Here is a 13,690-nt window from a genome sequence, read left to right on the forward strand (position 1 = left end):
AGGGTAGGGTTTTTTTTTTTTTTCCTTTTCATTAAGTGTATTTTTTCTTGCGTGGTAAAGAAGTATCTTCTGGTATCATAAATCAAAAAACAATTCATTGGCTTAGCACCTCGTAATAAATATTTATAACAACTACTACTAGCTGATTCATGTATTTCATTATTTATTCTCTCCTATGGTTGATCTACAACTGCTCTTTTAAGACAGTTGCAGGGTAACATCTTTCTTACACAGTCAATACTAGTCTGTGCCACCACTGCACTAGGAATATCTTGGCACAGCTAGTAAAGTCCCCTTCTGGGACTGTTGCATCTCTCTGCTTTGCTGGAATACCGGGTGTTTTTTCTGCATCTTTTTCTTAGGCATTTCTAATATACATGAGTTCAGAATAATTACTAAATGATGCATGCAGATGCTAAAGATCAGTAGCAGAATGTTCAGTGTACTATACTGAGCCATTGGTCATAATCCAGTGGACAGCATTTTCTCGGTGGGGGAAGAGATAGGAGTAGCAGAATGTGTATGAAGGAACAGAGGGCCCTGAAGAGAAGGGCTTGGAGGTGTTGGTTGATGAGAAGCTCAACATGACCTGGCAGTGTGTGCTCACAGCCCAGAAAGACAACTGTACCCTGGGCTGCATCAAAAGTACCATGACCAGCCGGTCGAGGGTGGCGATTCTCCCCCTCTACTCTGCTCTGATGACATCTCACCTGCAGTACTGGAGTCCCCAGCGTACAAAGGACATGGACTTGTTGGAGTGAGGACTTTGGAGAGTTGGAACATGAAGGCAATCAGAGGGCTGGAGCACCTTTCCTATAAGGACAGGCTGAGAGAGCATCCTGGAGGAAATAAGGCTCTGGGGAGACCTTGTAGCAGCCTTCCAGTACCTAAACAGGGAATGCAACAAAGATTAGAAAGACACTTTACTAAGGCCTGCAGCAATAGAACAGGGAAGTGGTTTTAAACTAAAAAGAGTATAGATTTAGCCTAGATATAAGGAAAGCAGTTTTTACAGTGAAGGAGCTGGAACACTGGAGCAGGTTCCCCAGAGAGGTGGTAGATGCCTCATCCCTGGAAGTGTTCAAAACCAGGTTGGACGAGCCTCTGATCAACCAGGTCTATTGGAAGATGTCCCTGCCCATAGCAGGGGGGTTGGAACTTTATAACCTTTAATGGTCCCTTCCAAACCAAAACATTCTATAGCTCTATGATTTTATGAATGATCACCTGTGCACGTTTTTATTTTTACTCCAAAGATGATTTGGATATTGAAGTGAATCACTCTCAGTGTAGCTAACCATCTGCACTCCTCCAGACTTACTGTGCTAAGTAGCTACGGTATGCCTATATAGTTCAGAGGATGGTAGTTGTCCTTCATTAAATACTGACTTTCCATTACTCATTGTCAGTTTTTTATTTGCTCAGAGAGCAGTATAAATTCTGTTGTTTAATTGTCATGTTGCTAATGAACATACCTTGCCTGCTCAGTAAATTTTAAGTCTTCTGAAATAGCATTTGACAGACTGAATTACCAGAGCTGTGAATTAACCTTGCTCTGCCCTTCTCGCTTCACCTCTGCCTGCACAGTGGCATGGTGTGCCTGCCAGTATATTGCTTGTTCATTCTAGTCTCTGCTCTGTATACCGTGATAAGGATCTTAATGCTTTCGGTTCATAAGCATCCAGTCTCTTGCATCATCTCGTTGTGTGTTAAGTCATTGCGCACCATTGCCTTCAGGTTTTTGTTGGTTTTGAGAACTCTTTCAGGAAGCCAAAGCCAAAGTCAGGGCCCAACTTGGACAGAAGACACTATTTTTTCTTCCCTCCTTGGGGAATATGGTCTGAGCTGAGATTAAGTTTATAAATAAGGTCAAGTATTTGAGTAGTTTAGGAATGTGGGTTATGCACAAAGACAAGAAAAGGTCTCAGGTTCCTTCCTCAGAAACAGCTTATCTGGTTGAAGGTGTGTGTTCTGAGTCACTCAGTCAACATCACGGCAAAGGTGCAGCTGTGGCAGTGCCTAGATGTGCTCTGTGGAAATCTGCTAGAGCCTTTGAAATCCAAGTGAATTCTTAGAGCTAAACAATCCACTGACAAACAAAATAATTTCCGAAGCTTAGGGAAGGACATCTATTCTAAGTAAACTTTACAAAGGCCGGATGCTTGTGGGAATTTTCTTGTTTGTTCTGTGTTCCTCTTTTTCCCCAGGGACTGTCTGCTGCCATAAGTACTAGTACTCCTGTAAAAACATGCTTTTTGGAAGATGCTGCTGGTTTTAAATCTCTGGGAACTGAGAAGAAGATGCAAAAGCAGTATACTACTCTGATACGTTTCAGTGAGCCAGCACCAGCTTTGAAGCCCAGGTTTCACAAATCACTAGCAAATCTATCAGAAGAGGCTGGCACTTGTGAAGGCCAGCGTGACACAGCGTATCAGCTCCTTAAGTGGTGGCTTGCATGTGTCACACGACGTGTGGAAAGGAATGAGCAAAGTGAACCCAGGGCAGAGAGATGGGATGGGACAGAGGAAGTGGGTTGAGAGGCAAAGCGTGGGAGAGTGTTTGAGTGGTGGTGGCAGGGAAGGTGTGGGCTCTGCCTGCTTCTGGGCTAAGTTTACACCTACTGCTAATCACAGCCTCACCTCAGATTTTCTGTAGGAAATCTGATAGCAACGCGCTGACGCCTGGCCACTGAAGTCTAAGAATGCCTAGCTTTGACTGCAGAGCAGCGATAAAAGCCTGTGTTTGGCTCACTACTGTGCAAACACCCTGTAGCTTCTGCTTCTCATTTCATGTATCTAACCCAAGCACAACTCATGGCTTGAAATATAGAGTACCCTGAAGAAGGAAAAGGAGAGAGTGAGCTGGGGGAGAGATTAAGAGCATGGGTAAGTGTGGTACAATTCAGAGTCCCAAAGTAAGTTACTTATAATGTGTTATTGTCCCTCAGAGATGGGTCAATGGTGTGTTGGGAAGACACAGACAGCTGGAGTCAGGTTTTCTGGACTGAAGTGCAAAACACCTTTACAAATCACCAGAAAATTGTCAGCTCTCTGATAAATATTGCAGAGACTGTAGCTGCAGGCTTGAATGCTGATGGGTTGTAAACTGATAGCCAAGCTGGTGCAGAACAAATGGACTGGGGTGTAGGTGGGGAGGAAGAGCCTGTCCCAAGTACCCACAGAGGCAGGAGCCCCCTGCTAAAGTGGGCAACAGAATGAGCTTCAATGCTTGTCCCCCTCTTGTTAGTTCTGAGTGATACGGAACAAATTTAGGGCTATAAATAGATAAAACCTCATAAAGACTTTCAGAAATCAGATGGATTTGTTTCTTATTAAGCAGACATCTCTCGAAATGCTGCAGCAACATAATCAGATTTTAGTCACCATTTACTAGGAACAATAATTACTCTCAGCCCTTAGGAATTAAAAGCTGATTCTACTCTTGCTGAAATTAAGACCGCTGTTACAAGGAGTTAACAGACCATGTCTTACATAGCTACTTCTCTGGGAACTGTTGCAGAGATTGTCTGAATGCACTAGTATATTTGAACAAAGATCAAATATGAAACCAGTCTTCAGGTTAGCTATTTGTTCTAGCTATTAGAGTCCATAGCTAGTTGATCCTCCTGCAAGATCAGAGTTGTAAAGCTCACAGTGTGGTAATCTCAGCTCATCAACCACACGGCAAGGTGACAATTCCATTTACTCTGGGGTAGACAGGTCAAACCAGAATTCCTCCAGAAGAGCAAGTTCAGCAACAAGGTTGAGAGTATCTGACACAACTGAGCTTTTGATTTTTCACTATGAAGTCTTTTAGCACTTGTGGAGAACAACAAAACATGACGGTCTGTGGTGGAAAGGTTCTTCGGTTCTGACAGTATCAGTATTGGAGTCAAGCAGTTGTGTCCTTGGGTGCTTACACTCTTAAGGTATTTTGGATCTGAGCTGTGACACCAGAAGAACCAGGTATCAGGAACCTGTGCTGTAACACATTGTCTCTTCCCAGGAAATTTCTCTGCTGGTAAAGTCCCTCGGCTAGAGAGTTCGCAAATGTAAATGCTTTGTAAGTAGACTTTGCAGAGGAAACCGTGTACCACCAATGAGTGCCTTCGGTGCATTCCCTGATCTCTGAGTTAAACATTAAGGACTGTTACCATACCCACACCACCCACAAAGGATTTCTGACCCTGGTGGCCAGGGATGTCCTAACCAAAAATCCCAAACCTGGATTAAAAACGTCACACCACCTAAATAAGAGATGTGTTGTCTTTTTTGCTTTCTTTTGTTTACACATGCCTCAGTTTGGATAACAGCCTTACACTGCAGTGTGGGTGATAGACAACTACACTGTCATGCCTAGAAATGCTTTGTATTTTATTCAAAGCGCAAGATCCACCAGGGAAATCTCTGGACTTGAAAGTGCAGGCCTCAATTCTATAAATGTGTTTATCTACAGCCTGCTTTATCTTGTAGCATTAGCTTTGCCTAGCAATAACGTGGTAAAGAAAGAATTGTATGTGCATGGGGAAGGGAGAGGAAACTTCCACTGAATGTCTTCTGCAGCATTACTTCATTATTTAAAGCCTAGTATTTAAGAAGCCACTGTCTGGGACTGTGAGGAATGCTGATGTGCTTTGCAAATAATCCAAGCTGCGTAAGGAACTGTGCACAGAAATTAACAGACTGTGCACCTGCTCTTCTCAAACCGGTCAGTGTTGCTGGCAAAACCTGTTTGACATTCATCAGAGCAGTCCTGGCCACCAGGGTGGTGGTAGGTGCTCATACCTTGGTAGTTGTTGCACTACTCCTACTTAACCCACATGATCTTCTCAGTGACATTTTTAACATACTGCCTTTTGATCAACCTTCTCTTAAAAAATGAGGAATAAGTTGCCCTATTCGCAGGCCAAAAGTCAAAACACAGCGCTGCACCAGCTACCAAGAAGGAGAAAAAATGACTGCTACTGCTGAACCCGGGACAGAAGCTTTTTCACAGCTCTGGGGCAAAAGGAGGCAAAGAGTTCACAATTTATTCTAATGTGGATACCAGTTGTGACACTAACAGTCACAGAGCAGGTAGATGTCAGCCACCAAACGTCTCAGAAAGATGCCCTGGCCAGGGGTCTCTGTGTCCTCATCCTCCACGTTTACCGCCTTTGTCCCTAGCTAAGCATCAGGCACCGATTGGTGCCATGTAATGACAAATTCTCCAGCATAAGCTTGGAGCCCCAGATTTTCCAGATGCACAGGGCTCTCTGTTTTTATTTAGCTAGAGGAGGTCTGGTACCTTACAGGCAACCGTGCCCTGGGGTGATAGTGCAGTGAGGAGTGTTTGCTTGACCTCTGGGGGAAAACATTGCTGAAAGCGGCCAAAGCAGTCTCAGGACTCTGCTCCCACCTTCCTCCTTGATGCAACATGCCATGCTGGTGACAGTAGGACAGGGCTGTCCAGGTCAGGCAGAGCAGGCAGGGGACAATGCCAGGTGATGTCAGAGGAAGAGCTGGCCTTGCATGCTGGAGATGCCACTCAGCAGAGCCTCTTCATGGACAAAGATGCTACAGTGAGTAACACATCAGGGATTGTGGTGTAGCACTGCAGCCCCTGTCCTCGGCAGAGGGAACCAGCATTGAACTAAACACACCATTGCTAGAGCTTACATAATATGTACAGTAGTAGTACAATTAGGATTCACATTATTGTGATATTCTATTTTAATAAATATTGTGTTAAGTTTTGTTGACACTGTGTGAGCTGGTTTTTTTTTTTTTTTGGCTTGGTTTTGCTTTGGTTTGGTTTGGGTTTTTTTTTGCTTGGCATCATCAAAACAAACATCTTCAGTGACATCCAGCTCAGACGGTTTGTATTAAGGATCATGGTTCTTACAAAAACTTGTGTGGGTTCTTCCATCAGAAGATAGCGACTTCCTCCTATAGAAAATAAATATGCCAGATTATGCAATTTATGTGTAGATAATGCAAACAAATTCTTGTTAGCACTATCTGGCCTCAAAAGGAGGAACAGTATATCAGAAACACAGCAGTAGTTGCAGTCTAGTTGTTTGTTTGTGTGACTGAACTACATTTTTCAGTAGCATAGATCCATTTGAAACAGTCAGACCAACTTGGATTTAAAAAGGAAGCTTTCAGGAAGAAGTGGTTCACAAACACTTAAATGCTGACTTGTGCCAGTATCCTAGACTTGATTCTGTGAAAATTACAGCTTCCTGATTGCTGCTAGTGGTATGTACTATGCATGGTCCCTGTCGATGTCAACGCCCATAACATAGATACAGAGTGAAACACAAGAGTGAGAACATTAGCTGGTGTAAACGGTCATGGCCCAGGTGAATAACTTCAGGGGGAATCATGGATACAGAGCATTTCATCTCTACTGCCTCAGGCCTAACTGCACATTAGGTGTCGCATTTCTAAAATTGGCAGTAACTTTGCTAGGGAGTGAAACTACAACCTGACTAGTGGAGAAGGTCTCAGAACAAAGCAGGGTTTGTAATACACTGTAACTTGGCCGGTGGAGCTGGAAAAGTTTTGGGGATCTTGCTACCGCTTCTGCAGTATTTGCTGTACCTACTTTTCTGCATTTCCCTGCCTGTCCTCCCTAGCACATGGCTGAAGAACTGTGCTACTATGCAATGCTTCCTGGTCCCTTCCCACACAAGCCTCACAGATGTCTGCTGCAGTGTGCAAGCCCAGGAGCTAAGGTCTGTTCCTTCAGGCAGCACTCCCACCTAACCTGCAGCTAGACAAGAGCACCTGGGTCATGGAAGAAAAGCTTGCGTGAGCATAGGGAGAGTTAACAGAGTTTTTTTTGTTTCCAAGAAGTTGTTGAAAGAGAGATCAGGCAGAAGGAGAGCAAAGCTTGCTGCTGTGAAGGAAAGAACATGTCACAGCTGGGTCATATTTCCTCACAAGCTGCACAAGAGGATCTTTGCTTCAAGATCTGAATGGCCAATGCCAAATTTCTGGGCATAAGCAACGCATGCTATCACAGCTATTTACATTCAGTCTTCATTAAATGCTCAACAGGTATCAAGGGTCAAGTGGGCGATGCACATTGACATCAATACCCTACAGCCAGTACAGAGAGAGACATCACCTGGCTGACTTCCCAGCTAAGGAAAAAAACACCATCCCATTGTAAGGGAAATACTTGGAAATGGCAAAGCTATCTGACTACTGGGACAGACCTCAAATCTGTGATGTGAAAATAACCACACACAACATAACAGTCAAACTTCCTGTTAATATTTGCCGCTGGCAACATGTGTGGCATACCTCAGAAAGAGCAGGAGGGATCTTACAGAGTGCCTTTGGGCCCCTTGCTAGGAGCTGAGTTTGAAGAGGCCCTCATGGTTATCTTTCCTCCCTTCTGTTACGCTCAAGGTCTTGTTTATGGGCAAAAAGGAAACACCTTACTTACAAGTAAAGCCAAGAATTTTTATTTAAATATGAAGAGTCTAGCTAATCCAAATCTAATTGTTGCAGAAAAAAAAACAAAGAATAGTAATGTAATTAAAATGCTTCAGTAAGGGTAAAAGTGTCAGTAATAACATGAATAATGGAATTAAAATGATAACACACTTCTAGTTTTTATCCATTTTCTTGGGATTATGCTCTCCCTTCTGTTGTTTCTTTGGATCTTAAAAGTCAGCATCTTCAGCCTGCTGGATGATTTAACATTATAAATCTTCAGCTTCTGGTGTCCTTTGTTGGGGATATTATCACCCTGATGTTCTAGTACCTACTTATGTTCACACCTTTTTTGTTACTGCTCTGTAGCTCCATGTAACAGCTGAATTTACTGTATGTGGGGTATTTCATGTATGCTAAAAGCTATTTCTTTGTCTTCTTTGCTACCCTTAAACCCAGGTTTGTCCAGCTCCTGGTCTGCATTTCTCTAACTGAACATTGACGAGGAGCTGTGGGTTTTCCAATGCCAAGCCAGCTTGTATAATTTCATGCCTGTACTGCTCTATACTGCATGATGCGCCTCCAATTCTCAAGGCCCCTGCAATTGTACCAGTCTGGTCTTTCTAACCCTGTATTGTCATAAACTTCTCATTATGCATAAAATTACTGCCTATTACTGCCATCTGTATAAAACTGCATTATACAAAGATAAAATTAAAACAAATTACTGTAGGCAGCTGGTCAGTTAGGGGAATTGCTGTCAAGGGAAAGAATAAAACCAAGCTACAGGCAGATCAAGAAAGGTTCAGACAAAACAAGCCCAGGAAGCCCTCTTCCTGAAGCTCTGCAAACTCACTGCAGAGCTGGTCGCCTGCTGTCAGCAGTGGCAACACCATGTTACATGGCTACACTGCTGCACTTCCCAGCATTTCTTGCCTGTCTTTCAGGGAACAAGGCATGCTATCACATTTTATGATACATATCCAGAGCAAGACCATACATCTGTAATTGAGTGTTCACTGGTGGAACAGATCATGCAGATTTTGGAAGTTTTAGAGATCAGTAGCTTTGAGAGGAGCAGCAAAGCAACAGCTCTTGGTTTTGTTTGGTTTTATTCTCCCATATCATCCTGCTCTGAATTAAGTTTTTGGTGCATGCATATTTCAGGACCTTTCCCACCACTATGATGCCACTGAAGTCAAAAGATTTGAATCATTTGTGTCAAAGGCATGAAAAAATCTTGCTTGTAAGATAATCTCTCAGCACTGTGATATTTTTCATTTTGGTGGCTTGTAATACACAGGGGGTAGTAAGCAGATGGAACTTTTTTACAGGCACTCCTTCATGCGAATTCTTTTGAAAAAGGGCTTTCAAGTATTATCTATTTGGCTCAATCCTTTAATGTCATTGTAACAGAAAGAGACAGACCAGTATAGAAAGACATTCTGAATTCCATTTCCAAACCTGCTGCGTGGGAGAAAGGAAACCTGTAAGATTGAGATCATGATTTCAGCTACTGAAGGGAATTATCTCTGTTTCATTCCATGTGAAGAAGCACGTAAAAATCCCCAGAATTTTAAAACTGGAGTAGGTGTTTGGTTTTAATTTTGCATATCAAAAGCCACAGGGGAAAGAGAAACATCTTTGTGCTTCATTGTTTCAGCAATGGCTGGCTGGCAATCTGCAGCCAGATCCATGCAGAGCCAAAGCACTCTGGGCTTATCAGACATTATCATTTACCTGAAACTGCATTGCAGGAAGCTTTTCCATCAGAAATTTTGAATGTGTTTTGTCTTAATTTACAGTGAAATTAATCACCTGGGTCAGAGCAATCCCAGGCTCAGCTACAGGTTGGGCAGAGAACAGGTTCAGAGCAGCCCTGCAGAGAAGGACTTGGGGGTGTTGCTCGATGAGAAAATTAAAATGAGCCAGCTTCAGTGTGGGCTTGGGGCTGCATCAAAAGGAGCGTGACCAGCAGGTCGAAGGAGGTGATCCTGCCCCTCTACTCTGCTCTTGTGAGACCTCACCTGGAGCATTGTGTGCAGTTCTGGTGTCCTCAACATAAAAAGGACATGGAACTGCTGGAACAAGTCCAGAGGAGGCCACGAGGATGATCAGGGGACTGGAGCACCTCCCGTATGAAGACAGGCTGAGAAAGTTGGGGCTGTTCAGCCTGGAGAAGAGAAGGCTGCGTGGAGACCTCATAGCAGCCTTCCAGTATCTGAAATTGGGCTATAGGGATGCTGGGGAGGGTCTCTTCATTAGTGACTGTAGTGATAGGAGAAGGGGTAATGGGTTAAAACTTAAACAGGGGAAGTTTAGATTGGATATAAGGGAGAAGTTCTTTACTGTGAGGGTGGTGAGGTACTGGAATGGATTGCCCAAGGAAGCTGTGAGTGCTCCATCCCTGGCGGTGTCCAAGGCCAGGTTTGACAGAGCCTTGCATGACATGGTTTAGGTGTGGTGTCCCTTTCCATAGCAGGGGGTTTGAACTTGATGATCTTAAGGTCCTTTCCAACCCTGACTATTCTATGATTCTAAAAATGAAACACATAACTGCTTTTGGAATGAAAAGTCCATGATACTTTTCTCCTCACCTTCTACCCATCACGTTCAAGAAAAAGAGTCATAAGGATGTGATTCTGCTGATATCAAATTAACTCCGAGCTCTAAGGGCTTGCATCATCTGAGCCTGTTATTTAGGTCTCACTGATATCTGCAAAACACCTGCTTTGCTGTCAAACTCCAGAGAAAGTGAAGTTTGCCAATTTCTGCCATTTGGCATTTGCGAAGCCACAGAAGTTCACAAGCTCTAGCTGGAGTCTCCTTTCTCAGTGCTCTGCTTCCTCCAGTAATGAAAAGCATGTCCAGATTGGATGCTGGAGGATGATACTGGAAAAAAAACAATCCAAAAGCCGAACTCTAGGAAGCCAGGAGATAATGGAGAAGGAACCTGTCTTCATCTTTATCCATACACATGCTCTGTTAGAGCTGTGGGCTCAGATCAGAACTCCAGGCTGTGACAGCAGATCCCCCATATCTCTCTGCTGAGCGTTATGAATGTCTGTGAGAGCCTCACTCCCTTGATAGCTTAAGGAGAAATGGACATCAAACTCCCTTGGGCTTGCCTTGTGGATGCCAAAGGTACCTACATGTTTCCACTGTTCAGCGATGGAATACGTGCACTTAGTTTAAGAGGGACACTTTCCCAGGGACATAAAATTTAAGGACTTATGAAAGTGGGCTAGCTGCTACAGAGATTTAATTGCACCAAGGCTGAAAAGCAGCATCCTCACAAAAGCTGTCTCTGATGACCTATCCTGGAATTACGATCCTGGAAGTCTGACTCCTACACCAGGCTTACAGGAAGAAACTAGTATAGGAGAGTTGTGTTTTAAGCCCAGCCAGCAGCTCAGAACCATGCTAAAAAGAAGTTACATCCAAAGAATGTAACTCCCACGGGCTGAGATAAGAACAGTCCAGTAACTAAGGTATAACACAAATCACTGCTGCTACCACCAATGATAATGATGATAAGGGAAATAACAAGGGAAGAGAATACAGCCACTCACCACCCTCCAACTGATATCCAGCCCAACCTGAGCAGCAATCTGGGCCTCCTGGGTAACTGCTGCCAATTTATATAGTGGGCATGACGTGTTGTGTTATGGAATACCCCTTTGGCTAGTTTGGGTCAGGGGTCCTCTTCTCTGCTTCCTCCTGGCTTCCCGTGCCCCTCCTCACTGTCAGAGCATTAGACTGAGAAAGTCCTTACTCAGCAACAACTAAAAACGTCAGTGTTACCAGCGTTGTTTCCAGGCTGCAAGTCAAAAACACAGCACTGCACCAGCTACCAAGGAGGAGAAAAATAACTGCTACTGCTGAACCCAGGACAAGGAGGAGTGTGTTTAGACTCTTAATTCCTTCTGTTCTTCTTGTTCATCTGCGTCTGTGCTCTGCAGACACTTGAGTTGTTTGCCAGCAGTGCTGCTTTCAGATGCAAAGTGTTAGGGCCACCCCATGTCTCTCTTTCTCTTCAGGCTTTGGTCACGAGTCCCAGCGAATCTGGTTAAAGCCCTGTTCACAATGTTGGCAAGCCCATTGGCAGAGACAGTCTTGCTGGACTTTGCCAACCACATCACTTCTTGCCCTGCAGTCATCAGCCAGCAGAGAGGATGCCCCAGAATCTGAACAGCTGCTTGCAGCACCAGATGTGACCTGCAGAATATGACATCTCAGTGCTTGTAATTGTGAGATGTGAGATGCATTAATGGGTTCAAAGAGGGGCTAGGAAAACTCGTGGAGAATAACTCTATACGTGCAACTTCCAGCTCAGGAAGCTGGGAAATGGCTGCTTGCTGGAGGGCAGAGCAGGAAGAACTCTACAGGCAACCCCAGTGGGGGCTCCTGGCCACTGTGGGTATAAAAACACTGGACCAGCAGGCCTTTGAGATGATCCAAACAGGTTTTTTTTTTACTTCAAATGTTCTTACAATGCTGTAATTCTATGGGAGGGACAGCTATAGGGTAGTTCAGTTGCCTACCTGGAACCTTTAGGCATTCTGCCATCCCTTCAGCTCCTCTCCAAGGAGAGCACACATAAGTCCTGTGTTGCTCTATGCAGACACCTGGGGTGCCCTTGGAGGCTAAAATGGCCTTAAGTACATATGTTTGGGCTCTCACTGTTTCTGGGAGCAGGTTAGAATTGTCAGGGGCCCTCTTTGAACTGCAGTACTTTTGAAGGAGTTGAATATTCATGTTCTGGTGGTCAGAGACACAAGGTTTTGGGCACTGCAGTATTAGGAAAGGGTAAATGCCAGTACTTGGCATTAATCTGTTTTGTGATCTGGCCCTGGGTCTTTAGTCTGCTGACTCATCCCTGCATGAGTCTGCTCTTCACAGCCAGAGAATTGAGATCTTCACTGAGAAAGCAGCAGCTCATATGCCAAGGTGGCATCATCTCAGGGCTCAACACGTGCAGAAGAGCCAGACAGTAGCTAATCCTCTGCGCAGCAAAGGACTTCTGAAGTGGGCAGGCCGTGGAGGGAAGGGAATGTGGGACATCACTGAGCAGTCTAGGCTGATGGTGTATCTATCACCAGCACTTTGAAGAGCAGAGCAGATGAGCAGATAGCTTTGGGGTAGGCAGGCCTGTGCCGAAGCATGGTGCCATGCTGAGTATGCCATGGTAGGGGAAAGCTGATGCACATACCACCAGCAAGTTTCTGGACCAGACAGCCCCTGGTAATTTGGAGAGGAAGCTCATGAAAATAGCAACAAAAGATATCTGTTGTTTGTGGCTATCTTAGAAATGGTACCACACAGAGTTAAGCAATAGCTGCACTCAGACAGATCCACGGGCTGGCAAGCAAAGCATTCTGCTCCCTGGCAATGAGTATAGCTTCTCCGTGCAGCCTCCACCTACTCCTGCCACTAATACTTTGCCCATGTCCTGGAAAAGCGAGCCTCTGCCCTCTCCTGTACAACTACTGACATTGGTTCCCTACCACCTTTACCCCTTCCTGCCTAACGGCGTGATCCTGTATACCTGCAAAAATCTTCATTTCAGAGGACTGGAAGAGATGTAAAAACTGATAAAGACATGACGCTCTGCCATGTGCAGGTGCCAAGAGCAGAGCCTTCACAGCCGCTCTTCTTTCCCCAGCCTGCTCCAGCACTTGACAACTGCCTTTAGGGAGGCCGCTCTGAGGAGCAGCTGACTGGAACTTTCTCTTCTCTGGTTTTGGCTCCCTTCTCTTTGTTCTTTTCACTGGGGACAGATTGTTCTGTGTTTTGTCACAGCAAACTGCAGGCTGCTTTCCTGTTCCTCCTTACTCCTCCCCTCCTCAATGACCAAGCACAGGTTTTCAGCATCAGAAGGTATTTGATCCTATTAAATGCTGATCCACTTAAATGTTTTCTTATCTGGAGGAAAGAGAGAGGGTTTCTCTTGCATAGAAGCTTCTCATGCATACAGGTTTTTCCACTTTGCCTGAAATCTTTAAAAACTTGAAGTTTCATTATTTCAAGGCACAGGATAAAAATAATTGAATCTTGGGAAACACTGTTTGCTAAACTTCTTAAAAAGCTGAAGAATCCAGTGTCTTAATTTTCCATTCTTCAACTGGAAAGAGATTTGTGGTAGATTCTCAAGAAGAAAAACAAAAATTAATCAAAATAGTTACCCATTTTTCTGGAACACTTTTGGTCTAAAATCAGTTTAAAAAACTTGTCAAGCCATATATGCCTATAACAGCAGACAT

The sequence above is a fragment of the Lathamus discolor genome, chromosome Z, assembly GCF_037157495.1.
Source record: "Lathamus discolor isolate bLatDis1 chromosome Z, bLatDis1.hap1, whole genome shotgun sequence".
NCBI classification, from domain to species: Eukaryota; Metazoa; Chordata; class Aves; order Psittaciformes; family Psittacidae; genus Lathamus; species Lathamus discolor.